The sequence below is a fragment of the Leuciscus leuciscus genome (genome assembly GCF_965113295.1).
Source record: "Leuciscus leuciscus genome assembly, chromosome: 3".
Taxonomy (NCBI): domain Eukaryota; kingdom Metazoa; phylum Chordata; class Actinopteri; order Cypriniformes; family Leuciscidae; genus Leuciscus; species Leuciscus leuciscus.
Genome location: NC_138727.1, coordinates 56,724,829 through 56,746,252, shown reverse-complemented (window position 1 = coordinate 56,746,252; position 21,424 = coordinate 56,724,829). Strand labels below are relative to the sequence as shown.

The 21,424-nt window shown below is 37.0% G+C and overlaps 1 protein-coding gene across 1 annotated transcript in view; it reads left to right on the top strand.

Moving 5' to 3' along the window:
* The first annotated feature begins 4,241 nt into the window (after positions 1 to 4,241).
* The window catches only part of LOC309493632 (hemicentin-1-like), an 82,505-nt gene continuing 65,322 nt past the window's right edge, over positions 4,242 to 21,424 (top strand). The window contains exons 1-3 of the mRNA XM_082162778.1: positions 4,242 to 4,862; positions 4,952 to 5,013; positions 8,952 to 9,001. The gene's annotated coding sequence lies outside the window, so the exon portion shown is untranslated. The remainder of the gene's footprint in view (positions 4,863 to 4,951; positions 5,014 to 8,951; positions 9,002 to 21,424) is intronic.

Here is a 21,424-nt window from a genome sequence, read left to right as displayed (position 1 = left end):
ACGCAACATGAGGTAGAGCGGTCAAAGTAAACAATAGGAAAGCAATGGATCGCAATGACAGCTCGGAAAGCTGGGGGAATTGTAGCCTAAATGTTTACTCGTATGATATATATGATGATATCATATAATTATGAGCCTGATATGAAGCCAAGTGAGCAGGACAGGCCAGGGTTAGACAGAACAACGGTGAGTTGTGGTGTGAGGAGAACAGGGCAAGAGAACAGTGTTAGCTTATAGATGTATTCACGTTAGCCGACGATATGTATAACACTATGCTCAGATCACAATACTGTACAGATTATTATCATCATGTATCAGGCAATAGCAAAGCTAGTATTTAGACCCTTACCTGCATGTGTTGTGTGTGTCAGCCATTAGGAGACAGTTTCCAGAGGAAGAGGGACTTTATAAAGGCTTTGAATTGACCCATTTGGTTACGATGAATACAAAAAAATGATCACAATCACAACTGTCTTACTGTATAAAAGCTTTATATGTAGAAACAGCCAACACAAACATTAAAGTCGGTTTGTACAGATTGAAAATGAATTATAGAACATAATATATTATATTTATAATAATAATAATAATAAGTGGTGGCTGCAGACTAATAACAAACACATAAATGCATTACAAGTTTATGTAGGATATGTTAATGAATTAAATTAAGACAGGCACATTTTGTAAAACAGATGTACAATAAGTGATGTCTGACGGATCCGTGAGCGTCATGTTTCCCGCCGGCGGCCGAACCACATGCTGACGGCGGACCGTCACCGGGCGACCCGATGAAGGAGCCAGGACAGTGTGCACATATCGCCGGGATTATAATCATCCGGTCTATAGTGAATGCTACACACTACCGCGTTATTCAAAGCAGAAGCAGAAGTGAAGTCCCGTCTCTTACCCGGCACAAAACGCACACAGGCACGGAAGATCGCACCGTCCTTTTTCTTATTCGGAAACCTGTGGACTCGATGTCCTGACAGGCCATAATTCACAATCATTTACCACGACGATGATTAATTGAAATACAATAAGCACCGAAAACACACTGAATCATGACCGCTCCAACTGAATACCAACCTATCTCTGCACTGAGCGAACGCAGAGCCGGCGAACGACTCCCTCATGTGGCGTCATATGACGCGATGGTGAAAAAAAAGCGTTTTTTCAACACGGTCAAGGAAACTGTCACGTTTTCTATAAAATTTGTGCCCTTATGTCTTGCAAAACAATTTTTAATCCTGCATTTACTTTTCATATGGTATTTTCATACAAGGTTATATTATTAAAAAATAAATAAAAAAACCTGCAACATGGGCTTTAAGTGTCATCTGTAATTCTTATTAGGAAACCTAATGCCTGTAGTACCCGCTGTGTACAACAGTTTGGTGAAACTGCCCCGGAATTTATTGAGATCCGATTTGAAGACTCTAACGCCAGTTGTGTGTTCATAGTACACTTCCCACACAGTTTTGGATGTACAGTATCGTCAATTGAGAGGAGGGAGTTGGCTGGGACCGCGAGTGGAGACCTTATTCACTGTGAGTTGCAGTGCTTAGTGTGAAGTGAACACGTGTGACCACTTGAAGTGATTGATGTATGCACAGGTGTGGATATAATAAATTTGTGTCGGCTCGTGTCCCCAGTTGGCATACTCGTTGGTCTCGAGTGCCGAATTGAAATGAACTAACTGCTGTGTGTTGAGTGTATGCTGTGCAGGATTACAGCTCCATCCTGTCTGACAATGAAGAGGATGTGTTGAATATTCATGCATTACTGTTTGACTCCCTGACTCGAAGAGGAAGCATTATCTGTCTATTGAGCTGTTCATACTGAAGAGGATTCCTGGCGTGAGTACTTGATTACTGTTTGACCTGCAGCCTTTTGTGTTCTGCTCCATCACTTACCTCTGTCTGCCCGAAGAGGAATCGCTGTGTGAACTTCCCACGCAGCCTGACGAATAAGAGAGGCGGACCAGCCTGTGATTTTAGTTTAGGATTTAGCCTATTTTAATTCAATAAAAATACAAAGTTTGATACTGATTATCTTGTCTGGTCTCGTGGTGTCTCTGGGTAACTCCTCGAGGTGGTACGCTTAATAGGGGGAGGCCACCCCGGCCAGTGACATTTGTGTCCCTGGCCAGTGAGCCATTGCATTACACGGGGGACAGTTAAGTGCAGGATGTCTCCGTCAGGGTTATCCTCTACAAGCAAAAGAACTTGTTATCTCTAGGGTTGGTATTGTCTGAATTAGATCAATTACATTTTAACATTAATTTGAGTAATCTGAAGTTTTTTTTTTTTTTTTACTATTTATACTAAATCAACTCTGTCAGTTCATACATAGCACAGCTTTCAATTTCTTAGAGAAAGTCTTGCAGAAAGTTGATTATAGCTGTTTCATAAGTCTCTCGTACTGATCCCTTCTCCGACATTTTCGGAAGAATGTTCTGCATGATGAAGTCTGCATCAGCCTGTGAAAAAAAACAAAAAAACAACCATCCATTTTCAGGTACATATACACATATGGATTTGGCTTTTATCCAAAGCTACTTTATTACTATAATAACATTTGTTTTAAGTATGTGCAATCCCTGAGATCGAACCCAAGCCCTTGGGCTATGCTAGCACTGTTATCTAACCAATAAGCTACAGGAAACCATTACTGAGGTATTAAGAGCAATCCATTTTCTACTATTATTTTTTGTAAGGAACAAGTGTTTGACAATTATTTTTTAACTTGGCAAATAATAATTTTCCTATATATATAATATTCCTAAAATGAAATCATTTCTAAAATGAAATACAAGATATAGGCTTTTTTTTTTTTCAGTTATTGATACCTTATCATCATCATCATCCACCACATCAGGGACAAAGAACTGGTGGCAAAGTCCTGAATGGTTTTCCAGGATGTCCACAAAATTGTAGACTTCAAGACCTTTTCGGATTTGCTTCAACAAAGGGACCAAACGTAGAGTTGCATGCAGCACAATTGATCTAAAAAAAGAACCAGGAAATTCTTGCATAATATAGACAGTGTTGTGGCTAATCAGTATATCTGGTAGGCAGCAAAATTAAAACCGTTTGCAAGGTTTCAAATGTAAAGAAGTTATAAGACTTTTTCTGACCTTATTATGGCCTCTTTGTTCTCAGGTTTAATGGCCCCAGTAAAACCAAAGTCAATGCTGCTGAAGTTTTACTTTGCTAAACTTTTTTTTTCTCTCAGTGGTTAACTTTTCTTTTGCAATTATTTTTTTTACTTGCAAAAAAGCAAAAAAAAAATTCTCAATACTTTTTTTTTTTTTTTGCAATTATTATTTTTTTGCAAAACATTGTTTTATTTTGCAGATATATATGGCCCTATTTTGACTCCATAGGTTTTGACTGGCATGTAATCGTCTTCTGAGAATGAATTGATCCAGTCAGAGCTGCTGCTGTTTCTTCTTTGTAAAACATTAACAGAGACGATACAGGTTCAGACCGGGTTAATAGTTCACAGCATCATCCAAAACTGAACTCCAAAAAAAGCATTGTAACATAATCACTCCCACCGTTTGATTTCCGTTCCCCCAGTGTGTATCTAAACCCCCTTGAGATGATCTAGTCAGTCCACACCAGAGATGTTTGTTTGCTCCTTACACAACATCTCCAAGCTATTATCAACATAATTAAATTGGCAAGTCTTTCATCTGGAGTCCGAGTCAAGTCTGAAGTCTTTAAGCTGGAGTCCGAGTCGAGACTGGAGTCTTTTGTCACGAGTCCGAGTCTTGAGTCATTTCATGCCTTAAAAAAAAAAATTATCCTACTCAAAAATCCTATTATTTGTATTATACAGACAAAATATATGATATTTCTATTATCTGTTTGTAATAAAAGTCCTAAGATTTAAGGGATAATGTAAATCCAGCTTGTATAAACAATCGTCCTGGCAACAAGACAAGTAGTTATTTTCAATACAATCGCTAAGTGGGTGCAAGATGGCATTCGTAGGGAAATATATGTGATGCAGATATTATAAAACCATTCAAATAAAACACAAATATTTGTTTTTATTATATCAGTTGTTAAGGATTTAATCCCCCCGAGGTCGGCAATCACGCCAGCGTGATCTGCTCGCTTTTTTCCTTATCAGTGCAAAAGAGACTCAAAATACTCTGACCTTGTATTCACTTTCAGTGATCCAGGTCAAATGATTGTGAAATATTGATTATGTTAAAATATAATCAACATCATCGGATCACCTTTTCTATTTGTTCATCTGGCTGTTATAACTCAGGTACAGCAGCCAAACAAAACTTAAAGTTAATAATTTAAGGGTCAAGAGCCCAACTAAAACACACACTGATCTCCACAATGGTGACTTTAATTATGGTTTTCTCCTTCAGTGATTCTGCTTGTTAACACCAGGTGTCTTCAATGTTGGCAATATAAGAAATTTTGTAAATTTTACTCATTTTAAATGGTTAGCTTTTAAGGAATTAATTTGATTAATTATTACTCAATTCTAATTTGTTAAATTTAATTAATAATATTGCTTGTAATCTGTTGCCTCAATTTTATTGATTAGATATCAATAAAAGCAATGTATTATTTTTTACAGTGTACAATATAGGGATTGTGTGTTCTCTCATGCAGGACTTGGCTTTCACTGTGACTTAGGGCGGTCCACACATTGCCCAAATAGAGGAGGAAAGAAACTCACGTGGGAAAAAGAGAAGGTCTTTCCCTATTTATGGACACGCATACCTTACCAGAGGTCTAGTGAACAAAGGAACCCCCAGCCAGTGCATCTAAACCTCTGTTAATTCTCTGTAAGAACTTTTGTAGTCGTCTGACAGAAATAAAACCAAACTGGTTAGTAATAATTGAAGAAGGTAATGCTGTTTAGTTCTGAGTTGTTTTGGAGTTAATGACTTTTTGGTTCAAAACCCTGTTAATTTCAGCCCTGCATCGTCTCTGCTTGAAAGATGTCAAAACGGACGTGATTCACCGGCATAGAAATAAAGTAAGATTTATTCTATTTATTTAAGATTTATTTAAGATCATGTTGTACATAAAGCAAGATTGATTTGTTATTGTTTCAATGTTGATTCGATGTAAAGTAAGTGATTTAATTAATGTTGGACAAATAACGATTTTATGTTCATATTGATCTATTTTTCATCAGTGAAATAACATTATTTCAGGGTGCAAACCTGATGAAAAATCAATGTTAAGATTCAACCTTGAGTCAGTGTTGGTCTGCTATCAGGGATGTGATTTAAAGACATTCTCAGTGAACTTCCAGTGACTTGAATCAGGGTGGGGGGGAAGGAAGGGAGGAGGGAGAGGGGGATGTATATATTAGTAGTTGAGTTTGGGCAAGGCGATGTCCTGTGCTCTTTCTTTGAGATCTTTTCTCCAGGGCTGCGTTTTATTGTTTAATTGCAGGGGGTTTGATCTGAGCTTTTGTCTCAGCAGGAAAATCAAGTCTTACGTTACTAACCAGATTTTCTTTATTTCTGTCTGACGCCTACAGAAGCTCTTGTTGAGAATCACAATTCAGAATGTCTGATCTGCAGCAAGAAAGTTTTGTTGGTAAAATATTAATAGATAAAATAATGCATTTTGTTCAGAAATAAGATGAGTGATTTGTCCTAGTTTATGAGGCTGAAAACTTGAGCATCTTGGTTTCTTTTATCTTAGCAACAAATGATGTCTTTTGCTAAACACTGTTACAAAGACCACAAAAACTCACACAAAAGGCCAAGAGTCAAACTGACCAACCAAAGGAAACACTCATCAGCAAAATGGTGATGACCAAATGATTTCCAATAGACAAAAAATGTTGAATTGGCTCAACAACAAAAGATTTGTTACAGAATACTTGCACCTCTCCAGAAAACAAATAATGTCAAGTTGACTCAACTAAAAGTTTTTTGTATCACATACATCTTATTTTCAGTTTCGTATAACTGTTATTTACAAAAGTTGAGTCAACAAGAAAAAGCTAAGGGAAATTAGTACTAAGATTGTTTTGTTGTTGTTCAAGCTTATGTTTTTTTTTTACAGTGTAATGGTTTAGTTCTTCACGAGTCATACATTAACACATTATTATCAGTGCATTAGTTAAGCATGGGCTGGGCGATATATAGCATGACATTGATATGCGCATCTCGTCAGTAAAGCCGGTTCCTTGATTAGTAGTAAATCGCCTTCACCTGCTTTCAGATGGAGCGGCATTTACTACGCAGCAAAAACTCCAGTGTTAAATTAACACTCCTGGGAGTGTATATGAGTCCACACTCAAGAGTGTTAAAGTTAATGAGATAATTAAGTGATTAATTTAGTGATGATTGAGCATTATTGAAGACACCTGATGTTAACAAGCAGAATCACTGAAGGAGAAAATCACAAATTGTAAGACACCGTTATGGTGATCGGTGTGTGCTTTAGTTGGGCTCTTGACCCTTAAAAATGTGTTTTAAATTTTGTTTGTCTGCTGTTATTGATTTATAACAGTCAAATGATCAGATAAAAGTGTCATCTAATAGTATTGGTTATGTTATGACATAATCATGCTGTGATCTGAAAAACTAAACTTATTGAGATAGTTTGGTTTAACTTGATAGCAGCAGATCTGTGATTCTACAGCATATGATTTTCAGTATTTTTCATATAATCCAAATTATTTAATAAACATTGTTCTGCTGAAAACACTTTTTCAAATGAATTTATTTAGAAACAGACATCAATAATCAGCCTGTGAATCTCATGGATTCACAGGAGAATCCATGAGAATCCATGGATTCTCATGCATTGCGGTATGAATAAATTATTATCTGAATTGTCTATGTAATTTACTTTTCCTAATTGAATATTCTGCTCATCACCATTGTTGAGATGCATAGACTGAATCTTTATGTCTGTGTGTGCCTAGAAGAAAGAAATTTTTAAAAACAACTTTTAAGAAATTCTTTGTATTATATCTAAAAATCTGGATATTTATGCAGAAACTCTTTATGCTGTAACCAACAATATAAATCTATGTCAGAAATAAGGATCTTAATGAGTTCAGTGATCAAGTTCAAATGATGATTGTCATAATATAACCAACAAATCACTTTTTTTCTTTGTTCATCTGGCAGTTATAACTCAGATACAGCAGCCAAACAAAATTCTTTTTTGAGCTGAGCCATACCAAGCTGGCGATATTAATGTGATATGGCTCAGCTTGTCAGGTAACTACGGCTCTTTGTAGTAAATGCCGCTCCATCTGAAAGCAGGTGATGAAGATTTACTACTAATCAAGGAACCGGCTTTACTGACGAGATGCGCATAACAATGTCATGCGATATATCGCCCAGCCCTAAACTATTAGTGCACCCTATTGTAAAGTGTTACCAATGTTTTAATTTTTTTACAGTATTATTCTTCAAATTGATATAATGTGTATGTGCATAATGTGCATTCAAATGAATGCTAATGTGACAAAACCAGCACCAATTTAATCAAAGAGATAACTCTGGATAAAATCAGTTATTAATACTACATGATCTTTACCATCAAAAAGTAGCCGACATCATCTGACCACATTTTATCTTTCTGTACTTGACAAACACAGTAACAGAAGAGACAGAAACAAAAGCAAACAATATTCACGATACTAGTGACATCAATCTAAACTATAATTTTCAATAAAACATCATCATCTAAACCTCTGTTAATTCTCAATAAGATCTTCTGTAGACGTCTGACAGAAACAAAGTCAATCTGGTTAGTGCTTAGATCTTCAGAGATTTAATGTCTTCTTTTATCTTCAGCTGATTTCATTTAAGGCCTTGTCAAAACTTACACCTTTTCGTTTGAAAACACATCATTTTCTCTCAGTTTTGGCCGTCCGTCCACACTGAGACAGCGTTTTTTATTAATGAAAACGCTCTCCAAAGTGCATACATTTGAGAGTAGTGTGGACTGTCAAAACTGAGGTATTTGAAAACGATGATGTAAGATTAGTCACGTGACACATATTGTACCAATAGATATTCATGTTTATACTGGCATTGTGCCTGGTATGTGCTATCCACTGTCACACTGTTGATAAAATGTTACTTTGACTCTTCATATCACAATCCTGCAAAGATGACAGAATTTACTCACATGAAAACTAAACTACTCACAATTCCTCACACTAAACTAAATTAATGTGAATTTCGCATTTTCAGGCATTTTTCAAGTTTTTCCTCCACACTGACACATCGGAAAAAGCCTGAAAACGCTGTTTTCAAATGTATCCGGATTAATGTAGATGTCCTTAAGACTGTGGCTAGAAGACACTTTTCTTGTGTTTCTTTTTTTCCTGTTCTCGTGACTCTTTCCTTTAGTGATTCAGATTGTTAAGATCAGGTGTCTTCAATAATGACCAATCATCACTTATATGTATCATTTAACTTCAGCACTGATTCAGTGTTCATTTTAACACCCTGTGTGGACACACTGAGGGGTGTTTATTTAACACTGGGAATTTTGCTGTTTACATTGCAATTATTATTATTGATTCACTTGATAAACCGTTTATGTTTTAGGAGCTACAGACTGAAATCAGATTCATATTGAGTCATTGATGTTACAGCAACACTTCAAAAACACTGCTGTTTTCAAAGCAATATTGTTTCAGTGGATTTCATTATTTGTGCAGCAAATCTTTATCACTCTCCGCTAATCTTCACTCATTTGTAGAAGCGGTTGATGTTGTTGCTGCTAAATTCTGTTTGGGGGGTTATAGTGTTGAATTGTTCTCACAGCTATTGAGTGATTGTTCCAGCATTTCCTAGTCTACGCCTCTGCCTTTCCTGGCTTCTCTTTTAATGTCATTGTTTTTGTATGAGGAAGAGAAAGGGCGAAATGAAGCAGGTAAAAATTAAGAGTTAATGAGGAAAATTCTCTGACCTCCTGCTTCCTCAGTCTGTTTTCATCACTTCACCTCCGATAGACGAGAGACTCACTGAAACACGGTAAAACTATTCCATATTTCTCTGTTTTTACTTCGTTCGTCATACAACTTTTGTAAAGCACTGGAAAATGTTTTCTGCTATTCTTGCTTGCATTATTGTAATTGTTCAGCAGAAGTCAATTTGCTGATCTGGAGTCTAGTGAACCATGACATTTGATTATGAAAACCTTCATCCATATTCAGCAGATTAATCATTGTCGACAAATTATAAATAGCGCATTTTGTGAGAAATAAAAAGAGTCCAATGAAGTACAATGAACACATTATCTTTCATACATAGGCTAACATCTTACTAACATCTATTTTTGTAAAATCAAATTAGTTAGACATTGAAAAAAGCATGGAAACCGATTGCCTTAAAAATCATGTAAAGTGAAATAGGAATAGTATGTTGTACTGACAAATGCTTAGATAGTATAGTTCACTTACACACAAGTTCTAGTAACTTAAAAAGAATAAATAATACTTTATAATTTACTTTAGATAAAAAGTAATTGTTACCATTGTTGTGTTTTGCATGCTGAATGTTGAAGTCTGTGTGTAAAAAAAAATTCTAACCTTTCCAAGTCAAAATTTTCTAGTGACTGGTCACATCTAAATTTTTAAATTGGCCCAAGTGCAATTCTTGTTGCAATAGTCTGTTAACATTGGCTCAATGAGAAATAATACGTCAGACTAATTGAAAATTTTAGATGTGATCAGTCACTAGAAATTTTCAACATTATGAAGCTGCAGACTCTGAGCCTGCTGCATCTACAGTCCCGCAACCAGAGTCCCGCATTCTCAGACCCCTCGTTTTTCGAGACAGGGATTATATCAACCCAATTAAGATTCACAAGGTGCTTATGACATAAATGTTGGCTACAAAGTTGTAAAATATAGTAATATTAACATTCGTACGCATATATATATATTCTAACTCAGATTATATGTTGCATTGCTGCATCAATAGGAAGAGATTTGCAATGTTATAAATGAAGGTCCATGAACTCAACCAAAATAACACAGATCACCATAATGGTGAGTTTAGACAAAAATATTTTTGGAAAATCAGCACCAATTTATGAAGTGAGCTTATGTGATGTTCTTTAAAAAAAAAACAAAAAAAAAAAAAAAACAATACAATTGAACATTTCAGATTATTTTGGGAAATCTGTGAATGTAAACAGAAAAATAACTGTAGAACTGGAGGAAATGAGTGAAAAGTCTATCAAGACTATTTTGAAATTATGGTGATCAGTGTTCCCTTTGGTTGGGCTCTTGGAACTTCATTTATATGAATGCAATTATCTTCCTATTGATGCAGTGATGCAACAAGAAATCAGTTATTTGGGTTCAAAGGAAGACAAGTAATAAATATTCTGTATCTACCTATCAATCTATGAATGATACAAAACTATATTTCATGTCAAATAATTATTTTTTTAAAGTTTATTTTGCTAACACTTATGTCATATAAACCTTGTGAAACTTTTAATTGTGTTGATATAATCCCTCTATATTTGTGGCAACATCATTGACCATGCTTGAGTCACACACAGACTTCAACATTCAGCATGCAAAACACAACAATGGTATGTTAGCTTTAATAAAAAAAATTTATGTCAACAGGTTCCACGTAACTAGGTTACGTTAGATTTATGTAACATTATTTATTTCAATTAACTTAAATTAACTACATATGGTTAATCCAATGCCGTTTAGTTGAATATGTTTAACAGCAGAGGTGGAAAGTCCAGGTTCAGAAAGTAAGGCCCTGCCCCAAATGGCACACTCCGGACTTGTGGACTTCCTCAGAGTCCACACTTTGGTGACCTCATGTAGTGCAGACCTACAGGGCCCTTGGCGCGAGTCCACGAGGGCGCATTGAGAGGTATTTTTGGGACAGACTCGATCATCACGCTATCACAAACACAGAGAGAGAGAGAGAGAAGAGAGGAGAGAGAGAGAGAGAGAGAGAGAGAGAGAGAGAGAGAGAGAGAGAATTTTTTTTTAAAATTTTATAACACCTTTATTCTACAAAACCATTACAAAATCATCATTAAATTATCCCATAGTCTCAGCAAAAAACAACCCATCATTTTCAACCCAACACAGCAATTTTTCAACACTGCAAATGTCTTCAAACTTTTCCACATTCTTCATAAATAGATACAAAACAAATCATGCCTCACTCTTGCTTTTATAAGCCTTTTAAAACACAATTCAACTACACAATTTGAGTCATGAAGAATCTTGTATCTTCTACTAGCATATATAGCCATTTTAGCTTATCCTAAAATGAAATTTAACAACTGTCCTTTCCTCCTCTTTTTTTGTACAATATTCAAAGCCACCGATATACACAGACATTGTAAACTTCTCATTGACCGAGGAAAATAAAGTTTCCAATAAAACAAAAAGAGATTTCAGTCTCTCACAATGCATAAAACAATGTAAAATGGTTTCTCTGTTAATACAAAAAGGGCACTTATCTTGCACATTTGGGTTCAAGATTGAAATGAAAGCATTGACTGCAATAATGCCATGTAATACTCGCCACTGCAGATCTCCAACTTTTTTAGTCAATGGTGGCTTGTAAAACGAACCCCAAGAAGGCTTAAAACCATCCCCAACATTTAAATGGTTTCTCCATGGTGTATCCACCCGTTGTAATTTGTCTTTATTCATCACTCTTACACACACTTGATATAAACTCTTACCAGCCATTGTATCAAAGACAATATCTCCTGAACTCTTTGAAGTGACTGAAGAATTCTCCACTTCTAAAACAGTCTTAGGTATAACCATGCTTGGAAAGCGATCCATTTCATTTGGGACAGTTCGTGATGATAAAAAAGTCCAGTCCTCTTTACTCCATGTCTCTCTACATTTTCTCAACAGAAGATAAATTGTCCTTGTTGATCTTATGCCCAGTTTATTTGCAAACGCAAAAGTATTGTCCAGAGTCTTACCAGCCACTTCCACTAGGCTTTTCATTTTCACAACCATAGCATTTGTTAAAACCTGTTTTAACCAAGGTGTTGTATCGTCACATATATCCAAACGTGCACCATTAATCAGAGGTTCTTCTAAAAACCATTGCAAAGACTTGTAGGGCAAGGATCTTCTGATTTGCACCACACACCAAGCTTTTCTCACACTTTCATAAAAAGGAGAAATAAAACCAAAATCAAATTTATTGCAGTCCGTCCAAAAAAGATTTTTTCCAAAACCCCACCCACCAACCTTACCTAAAAGGCAAGAAGTTAAACCAGTCCACAAAACGTTTGGTTTATATAAGAATTTCTGAACAAATTGTAGCCTAAATGTTGCTTTTCTACTCTTGAGGTCTACAATACCTTGACCACCTTCTTCCTTCGGTAGATATAAAACAGCCCTAGGTACCCAGTGCAATTTATCCCAGAAAAAAACGTATCATTCTGACTTGTATTTTTTCAAGAATCCCAACAGGGGGCTCTAAAACAGATAATTTGTGCCATAACGAGGAGGCTACCAGATTGTTAATGATCAGAGCCCTTCCCCTAAAAGACATTTTAGGCAATATCCATTTCCACCTTTCTAATCTTCCTTCAACATTTTCACACATATTCTCCCAATTTTTCTTATTGGTTACTTTATCGACTAGAAAGATTCCAAGGTATTTTAAACCATACTTACCCCTTTTCCACCAACAAGAACCGGGTGCTGGTTCAGAGCTAGAGCTATTGCCAGTTCGGAGTTGGTTCGACTGACGAGCTTACTAAGAACTGGTTTGCGTTTCCACCGGCCAGAGAGCCACAACAGAGCTATATCTTACGTCACTGCATACGTATCATGTTGCCCAGCAACGCTAGTGCGGCAGCGCCAAACACAAACACACCAGACTTGTTCGAGATGCATCGGCTTCTCGCAGAACGATCAGCACATGAAATCAAAGCACTGCGAAAGCAATCAAAAAGCACAAGGAGTCGTACGATCTCCAAACACTCCCGCAGCTCTGATCGGTCCACGTTGCTCCGATGCATCTCGAACAAGGCATCAACAATAATAGACGTTGCGTTACTATGGATGCTCATGGGTTTGCGAAAATAAATCGGCATCCAAACACGGCGAATCCAACGCGTTCGTGCAGCTCGCCGTAACTTACATAGACGGATATTATAATCGAGCTGCTATTAGCTCGACTAGCTGCTATTTAAAAATGGCGGTCACAAGTTTCTCTTCAGTCTTGTTGGCCACGGTAACCCCGCCCCCAGCCTCTGACGCAAGCGGTTCTTTCTTGGCTCCATTCTAGACCCTGCAATGATTTGGTGCTACTTAAGAACCAGTTTTACTGGTTCGGAGCTGGTGCTTTGGCGGTGGAAAAACAAAGAACCGATTTGAAACTAGGCTCTGGCTCCGAACCAGCACCAGCTCTGCCTTGGTGGAAAAGGGGTAACTGTGACCAGCTCATTCCGCCAGGCAATAACATTTTTTCCTCCTTCCATTCTCCAACTAAGTATGCTGCACTCTTGGCCCAATTCACTTTTGCAGAAGAACATTTTTCATAACTATTAACAATATCAACTAACTTATTAATATCATTCTGCCCACTTATTAAAACCATTATATCATCAGCATATGCTGACAGTTTTATCGGTGTGTGGGATTCCAAATTTATTAAAATGTTTCATTTAGGTTTACATTGAATTTAGCATGTTAAGGAGGTATAAATTATTATTAGCAGAGTTTTCTAGCAAAAGACTCCGGTCAGTCCTGTTTTACTGAAACTCTTAATGGCTCTCGGATTTTGTGTTTTAACAAGAGAGTCCTGCCAGTCCTGTACTCGGGTCTCAGCATTTGAATAGATATGCTGAGTGAATTAGGGTGGGCAGCGCTCTCAGTCTAGAACCGGTTCCTAAACCTGTCTTTTTGGTTCTTGCCCCTAAATGTATATAAACTGTAAGAGAACATTTCACTGATTCAGACTTGGTGACTGCAGCTACCGACAGCTCGTGTTTTCAATAAACAATCCTGCTGAAGAAACAACCAAGTCTCCTGGTCTTCGATTCTGAGTTTACAACAGGAGGAAAACAATTTTCACATTTAAAACCATCTAACTCTACTCTGATTGTATTTAACATTGGTTCTAAAGCTATTGAATACAGCATGCCTGATAGGGCACAACCTTGTCTTATACCTCTTTGAATTTTAAAAGGACTGCATAAGCCACCATTGACTTTCAATATACTTTCAATGTCACTATAGAGCACTTTAATCATAGCAACAAACTCAGGTGGGAAACCAAATGCCTCAAGAGTATGCCATAAAAACTGATGCTCCACCCGGTCAAAAGCCTTTTCTTGGTCCAGTGAAATCAGACCAACCTTTTGATCAAAGAGTCTAGAGACTTCCAAAACATCTCTGATTAACGATATGTTGTCCACTATCGATCTGTTGGGTACACAATAAGACTGATCTATATGGATGACCTGCCCCAATACCTCCCTCAATCTGTTGGCCAAGGTTTTCGACAGGATCTTGTAGTCGGTGCATAACAAAGACACTGGTCTCCAGTTCTTGACCTCTTTGAGGTCCCCTTTCTTTGGGAGCAGAGTTAAAACTGCTCTCCTGCAGCTTATTGGCAATCGCCCTTCAGACAGACTGCTACTTAGCACTGCAAACAAGTCTTCTCCCAGGAAGTGCCAGTATGCCTTATAAAATTCCACAGGCAGGCCATCTAAACCTGGTGCTCTGCCAGTTTTCATGCTTTGCAGTGCCTTAAAAAGTTCATCTGTTGTCAAAGGATGCACCAGACCAGCACACGACTCCTCAGTCATCTGTGGAAGATCTGAAAGGAAATGATTTGTTGACTGATCCGCTCCACATTCACAGGCATACAGCTCCTTGTAGAAGCTAACAGCCCTCTTCCGAATGTCAGAGTCCCTAGTCAGATCTTTCCCCTCCACAGACCGTAAACATTGAATACTCTTTTTTTTTACCATTTTTCTTTTCCAGATTAAAGAAGAATTGGGACGAGGCATCCATTTCAGAAACGCTTTGAAATCTGGACCTAACTAACGCCCCTTGAGCTCTAGTGTCCAACAGATCTGCTAGTGCAACTTTTTTCTCCTTAAGAGTCTGAATTTGACCTGGATCTCCATGAGCTCCACACAGCCCCTGTAGCTCCACAATATCCATCTCTAAAATCCTAATATTTTTAAGAGTGTCCCCAGTGACATTAGAAGTATACTGATTACATAGTTTTTGTATATTTAACTTCCCGATATCCCACCATTGCTGTATTGAAGCGAAATTAGGCTTTTGACTTCTCCATCCCATCCCAAAAAAAAGTAAACATTGTCCAAAAGCAGCATCCTCAAGCAAAGCATTGTTAAAATGCCAATACGCACTCTTTTGCTTAACAGATTCAATGAACACACAAGCTTCCACCATTGAATGGTCAGAAAACCCAACAGGACAAATAGAACAAGACTTAAAATACTGTACTTTATGTTTAAGACAATAAAAAAAATCTAACCGTGCTAACGAAACAGAATTGTCTTTCACATGAGCCCAAGTGTATTGCCTATCTTTAAAATGAAAGTTCCTCCAAACATCACAAAGTTGGAAGGTTTTAATGATGTTTAACAATTTACGTCTTGAAACCATAGTGGTTCAATATGATTTCTGTCAATATCATACCATGTACAATTAAAGTCACCAGCAAGTATAAAAATGTTTTCCATATCACACTGTTTAAGATTCTCACTCAATGTTTCCAAAAACAACATTCTTTCAATAGGTTTAACAGGCGCATAGATATTAATCAATTCCATTGTGACATTTTCAAACCTTGCTATTAGCTTAAGAACTCTACCTTCTATTATTTCAAAGCGATCACAAGACCTTGGCATAAAATGTTTTGAAAACAAAACTGCAACCCCAGAACTAAGAGAAGTCTTATGACTAAAAAATATATTTCTTCATTTTCTTTTGTACTATGAGTCTCTTGTAAAAACACAATATCTATTTTTTTTTTTTTTTGATTAAATCATAGAGCTGCATCCGTTTTTTTGCATCCCTCATCCCATTAACATTTAGGGAGGCGATTTTAAAAGTGCTCATTATGAGGGAAGAGAGTAGCAATGTAAGCAAACAACAAAATATTGCATTATTCGTGTGACTCATTTTGCATTGTCTGGGTGCGTGCTTTTTGCACAATTTTCTTTAATCTATACACCTCTGGATTCGACAAACACTCATCACCCTTTTGTTTCATTAGATTTTTTGCAGAGTCAATAAACAGAGAGAGATCCAGAAAAAAATCTATCACCTCAACATTTCTCATTCCTTTTGTACTCTGTAAGAAATTCTTCATCTGTTCTAAACTGTAGCCACTGCAATCTTGGCTCCCATTATCTTCCACAGATGCCTCAGAACCCTCTTGCTCACTTCCTGAATCAGATACATCAGACATTTGCTTATTTTTCTCATCCTGCATCTTTTTCTTAGATTTATCAGCTGTTTCACAAGGATTTAATTTTATTTTTACTGCTGGTACTTTAAAAATGTTCTCCTCTTCATTAAGGATTTAATTCTCTACCTCCATCAATCTCAATATCCATTGTCTCATCACTTCTTTTTACAGCCCTTACTTCCACTGTCCTCTTTCTCCAAATGTACTACATTCGTTTCTGCCCCTTCGTCAGCTTGCCTATCCCTTTCCACATTAATTCCTTGGTCTACATTTTGACTTTGAGGTTCATTCTCATCTGCAGCATTTACTAAACGATCTTTATCAGGGCAAGCTCGTGCTAAATGCCCTTCTTTTCCACATCCAAAGACCTTCATGTTTTCCGTTGTAGCAAAAATAACATAATCAAAGCCATCAACTTTGAACTTGAAAGCAGCGTTTATTTCCTCAATATCCGTTCTCAATATCATGTAAACAAATCGTCGGAAAGACACCACATGTTTTAACAGGGGAGATTTGCAACCCATCGGAATTTTTTTTTATTGCTGACGCGAACTGTCCGTATCTAGACAGTTCACGTTGCAATGTTTCATCACTAATGAACGGGGGTACATTAGACAACAAGACTTTCCTTGCTGGATTAACCAGTGGAAAAATCTTAACGAAACGCTCATTGAGAACTATGCCATTTTCTACAATGTCGTTAACTTTTTCAACTTTGTCCAAGAACAAAACAACCGCTCCGTTCATCCTAGAAGATGATCGAATACTATCATGACCCACTATTTCTCCCACCGCTAGAACAGTCTCCGAATCAGTCACACTCCACTCACTCAAAACGCTCACGCTCACGCAGAGAGAGAGAGAGAGAGAGAGAGAGAGAGAGAGAGAGAGAGAGAGAGAGAGGGGGCGGAGTAGTTTAAACCGCCTATACGTGCTTAGAGAGAGACTGATGTCTTTTCCTGTAAATCGGGGCTTTTCCTGCAGAGCTCTGTTTACTTTCAGTTTCACACAAGAAAACAGACTGAACACCAGTGTTGGGCAAGTTACTTTAAAAATGTAATTAGTTATAGTTACTAGTTACTTCTCACAAAAAGTAACTGAGTTAGTAACTGAGTTACATCATTACAAAAGTAACTAATTACCAGGAAAAGTAACTACTGCGTTACTTAAAAAAAAAAAGTTAAATGAATTAAATGGACACTAAATAGAATAAATTATTATTATAAAATATTGTACACTAATTCACACTATTTTAATGTTAATTTGGTGTGGGACATTGTGAGAGACACCTATTACCTTAAATATTAAAATGTTATCTTTACTATAGAGGAACAACAAAACAATAGAAGGTTTAGAACTTTTAATATTTATTGCAGAGTCAACAACTGGCCAAGAAATAAGTCTAAAAATAAATGATGCTTCTTAAGAAATGTACCAAAAATAAATAAACAGTAAAAAAATATATACATACACATACACTCTTTGTAGTGCAAATTAAAATGATAAAACTCACACACCGTTACAACTGGTAGACATACTGTATAGCCTACTTTAAGTATTTTCTTCCTCACGAAAGTAAGCAGTTTAACAAAATGTGCTCTCAATATAATACTGAACAATGTACCAAAATAAACAATAATAATAAAATATAATTTTGGGGGGATTTATTTCTATAACCTAGAGAACGTCACCATCAGAGATTATTTAAGCCAAATTCTAGTAGTGTTTGCCGCACGTGTTCACAACCGGTCAGATGTGTTCTGGGAACGTTCTCTGCAGGTTATTTTGGAGTTTTGTTTCATAACCATGTAAACTAATTAAAACGTTGCAGATGATACCAATATGCTACAGATATTATTCAAATGCTGAAGTGTGTAATTTATTTATAAACAAACTATATTATGCTCGAAGACATTCGGTCTCTCTCGCGCACTATCGAGCGCGCTCTCCAACACACCGGTCTCTCTCGGACACATCGGTCTCTCTCGCGCACTATCGAGCGCGCTCTCCAACACACCGGTCTCTCTCGGACACATCGGTCTCTCTCGCGCACTTTCGAGCGCGCTCTCGGACACATCGGTCTCTCTCGCGCACTTTCGAGCGCGCTCTCCAACACATCGGTCTCTCTCTCTCGCGCACTTTTGAGCGCGCTCTCCAACGGTCTCTCTCGCGCACTTTCAAGCGCGCTCGCGGCGTTCGCCTCGCTGTTTGCCTTGACTCGCCATGACTGCTGCACATAATTAATTTAAAAAAGTAACGGACAACGCACCATATGGTAGCGGTAACGGAGTTAATTTATTTAAAAAGTAATGCGTTACAGTATTAGTTACTGTCAAAAGTAACTGAGTTACAGTAACGCGTTACTAGTAACGCGTTACTGCCCAACACTGCTGAACACATACATGGATTAGATAACTTAGCTAATTTCAAAGTAATATTGTTTAAATCAGTGCTTCCCCACCCTGCTCCTGAAGGACCCCTAACACTGCACGTTTTCTTTGTCTCCCTAATCAAACACACCTGATTCAACTCATCAGCTCATTAGAAGAAACTCTAGGACAGGGATGGGCAAATGCTGTCCTGGAGGGCCACTGCAACCCTACTCAAACACACAGAGGTGGAGATTCCAGGGGTCAGAAAGTAAAAGTCCTGCCATATATTTATTCCACCCATGAACTCACACAGCAACAACTCCAGTGTTAAATGAACTCTCCTGGGAGTTTATTTGGCTCCAGACTCACGAGTGTTAAAGTTAATGAGATAATTAAGTGATTGATTGAGTGATGATTGAGCATTATTGAAGACACCTGATGTTAACAAGCAGAATCACCAAAGGATAAAATCTCTTTTTTAAGTTGCCATTATGGTGATCAGTGTTTGCTTTAGTTGGGCTCTTGCCCCCTAAACTAATAATGTTAGATTTTGTTTGGCTGTTCTTTCAGAGTTATAACTCTCAGATGAACAAAGAGAAAAGCTGATCAGGTCGTTTTGGTTATGTTTTGACATAATCATCTTTTGACTTGAATTACAAAGCTCATTCAGAGAGTTATGTTTACCTTGTTGATTACAGCAGTCTATGATTCTACAGTACACTTGTTTCAATATAATCAGCATTTTCAATATAATCCAAAACATTTCTTTCAAGTTGTTCTGATCAAAAACACTTTGAAAAGTTTTTTTTTTTTTTTTTTTTGGACACACAGACATCAAGAATCAGCCTGTGAATCTCAACAATGGTGACAATAATAAAGCATGTTGCAGTGCATTCTGGGTGCCACCAATCAAAACTCATTCATGGCTCCCATCATGCATTGCGGTATGAATAAATTATGATCTGAATTGTCTTAGTAATTTCCTTTTCCTAATTGAATATTCTTTTTGTCACCATTGTTAAGATTCATACACTGATTCTTGATGTCTGTGTGTGCCTTAAAGAAAGATAAAAAATTAAAATAAAATTATATCAGAACAACTTTAAAGAAATCATTTGGATTATATTGACAAATCTCGATATTATTCAGTAGAAACACTGTGATGCTGTTATGACCAATATATATTTAAGTCAGAGATTAGGCTCTAAATGGGTTCAATGATTCAGGTCAAATGATGATTATGTTAATATATAATCAACACCTGTTCACCTTTTCTCTTTGTTCATCTGTCAGTTATAACTCAGGTATAGCAGCCAAACAAAATCTAAAGTTAAACATTTAAAGGTCAACCGCCCAACTAAATCAAACACCGATCACCATGATGGTGACTAAAATTGTGCCTTTTCTCCTTCAGTGATTCTGCTTGTTAACATCAGGTGTCTTCAATAATGCTTAATCATCACTCAATCAATCACTTAATTAGCTCATTAACTTTAACACTCATATTTTTACACTTTAACACTATTGAGTCTGGAGAGTTCATTTAACACTGGAGTTTTTGCTGTGTGAGTTCATGGGTGGAATAAATATATGGCAGGACTTTTACTTTCTGACCCCTGGACTTTCCACCTCTGCGCAAGGTTCTGTGCTTGGCCCCCTGCTGTTCAGTCTGTACATGCTTCCCCTTGGAAAGATTATAAGTAGTTTTAAAACAGTATCTTATCATTGTTATGCGGATGACATCCAGTTATTTATTTCATTTAGTCCAGACAGACTAGACAAACTGTCCATTCTGCTGAATTGTTTAGTTTCCATTAATAAATGGATGGCTGAGTACTTTCTGCAACTTAATACTGATACAACAGAGGTGATGATTTTTGCCCCAGACAACATTACCCCTAAGATTAGGCAGGCCCTTGGGGGTCTATCATCCTCTGACCGTAGTGACATAAGAAATCTGGGTGTCATTTTTGACAGATCGATGTGTTTTAACAGTCAAATTAAGTCTGTGGTTCGCACCTGTTTTTTTCCATCTCACACTGTAAACCCGAATAAGTTAGCAGAACTCAAAAAATGTACGGCAATCGATTGCCTCAATTTTTTACGTTTTGAAATTCGAAGTTTAAGTAAGCAGAACTTAAGATTTTAAGTTTGTACTTAAACATTTGAAGTTAAGAACAATTAAAATCAGAGTACACTATTTCATACATTTAACTTAAAACCTTCATGTAATCTCAATGTGAACACTTTCATTAGTATTAACTTATAGTTTTAACAAGCTAGTTATCATGCTAACAATAGTATGTTATACAGCACTTGCTGTATGAGTACAAGTACAACAATATAAAGATTTAATTTGCTCTCAAATTAAACCCTAAAACCAACATTAACAGAAATTCTTCTAAATTAGCATAACAAAACATAAATCACTACTAAATCTCCCACCTAACATTAAAGGTGCTGTATGTAGGTTTCAGCGACCTCTAGCAGTGATGTTTCAGATTGCAACCAATAAGTTTACAAGCGCGTCCTCGAATTTATGAGCGAACACTGTGGGTACCTTCAGACTGAGACGCAACCGTTTATATAGCCTACTGTGACCGGACGCAAC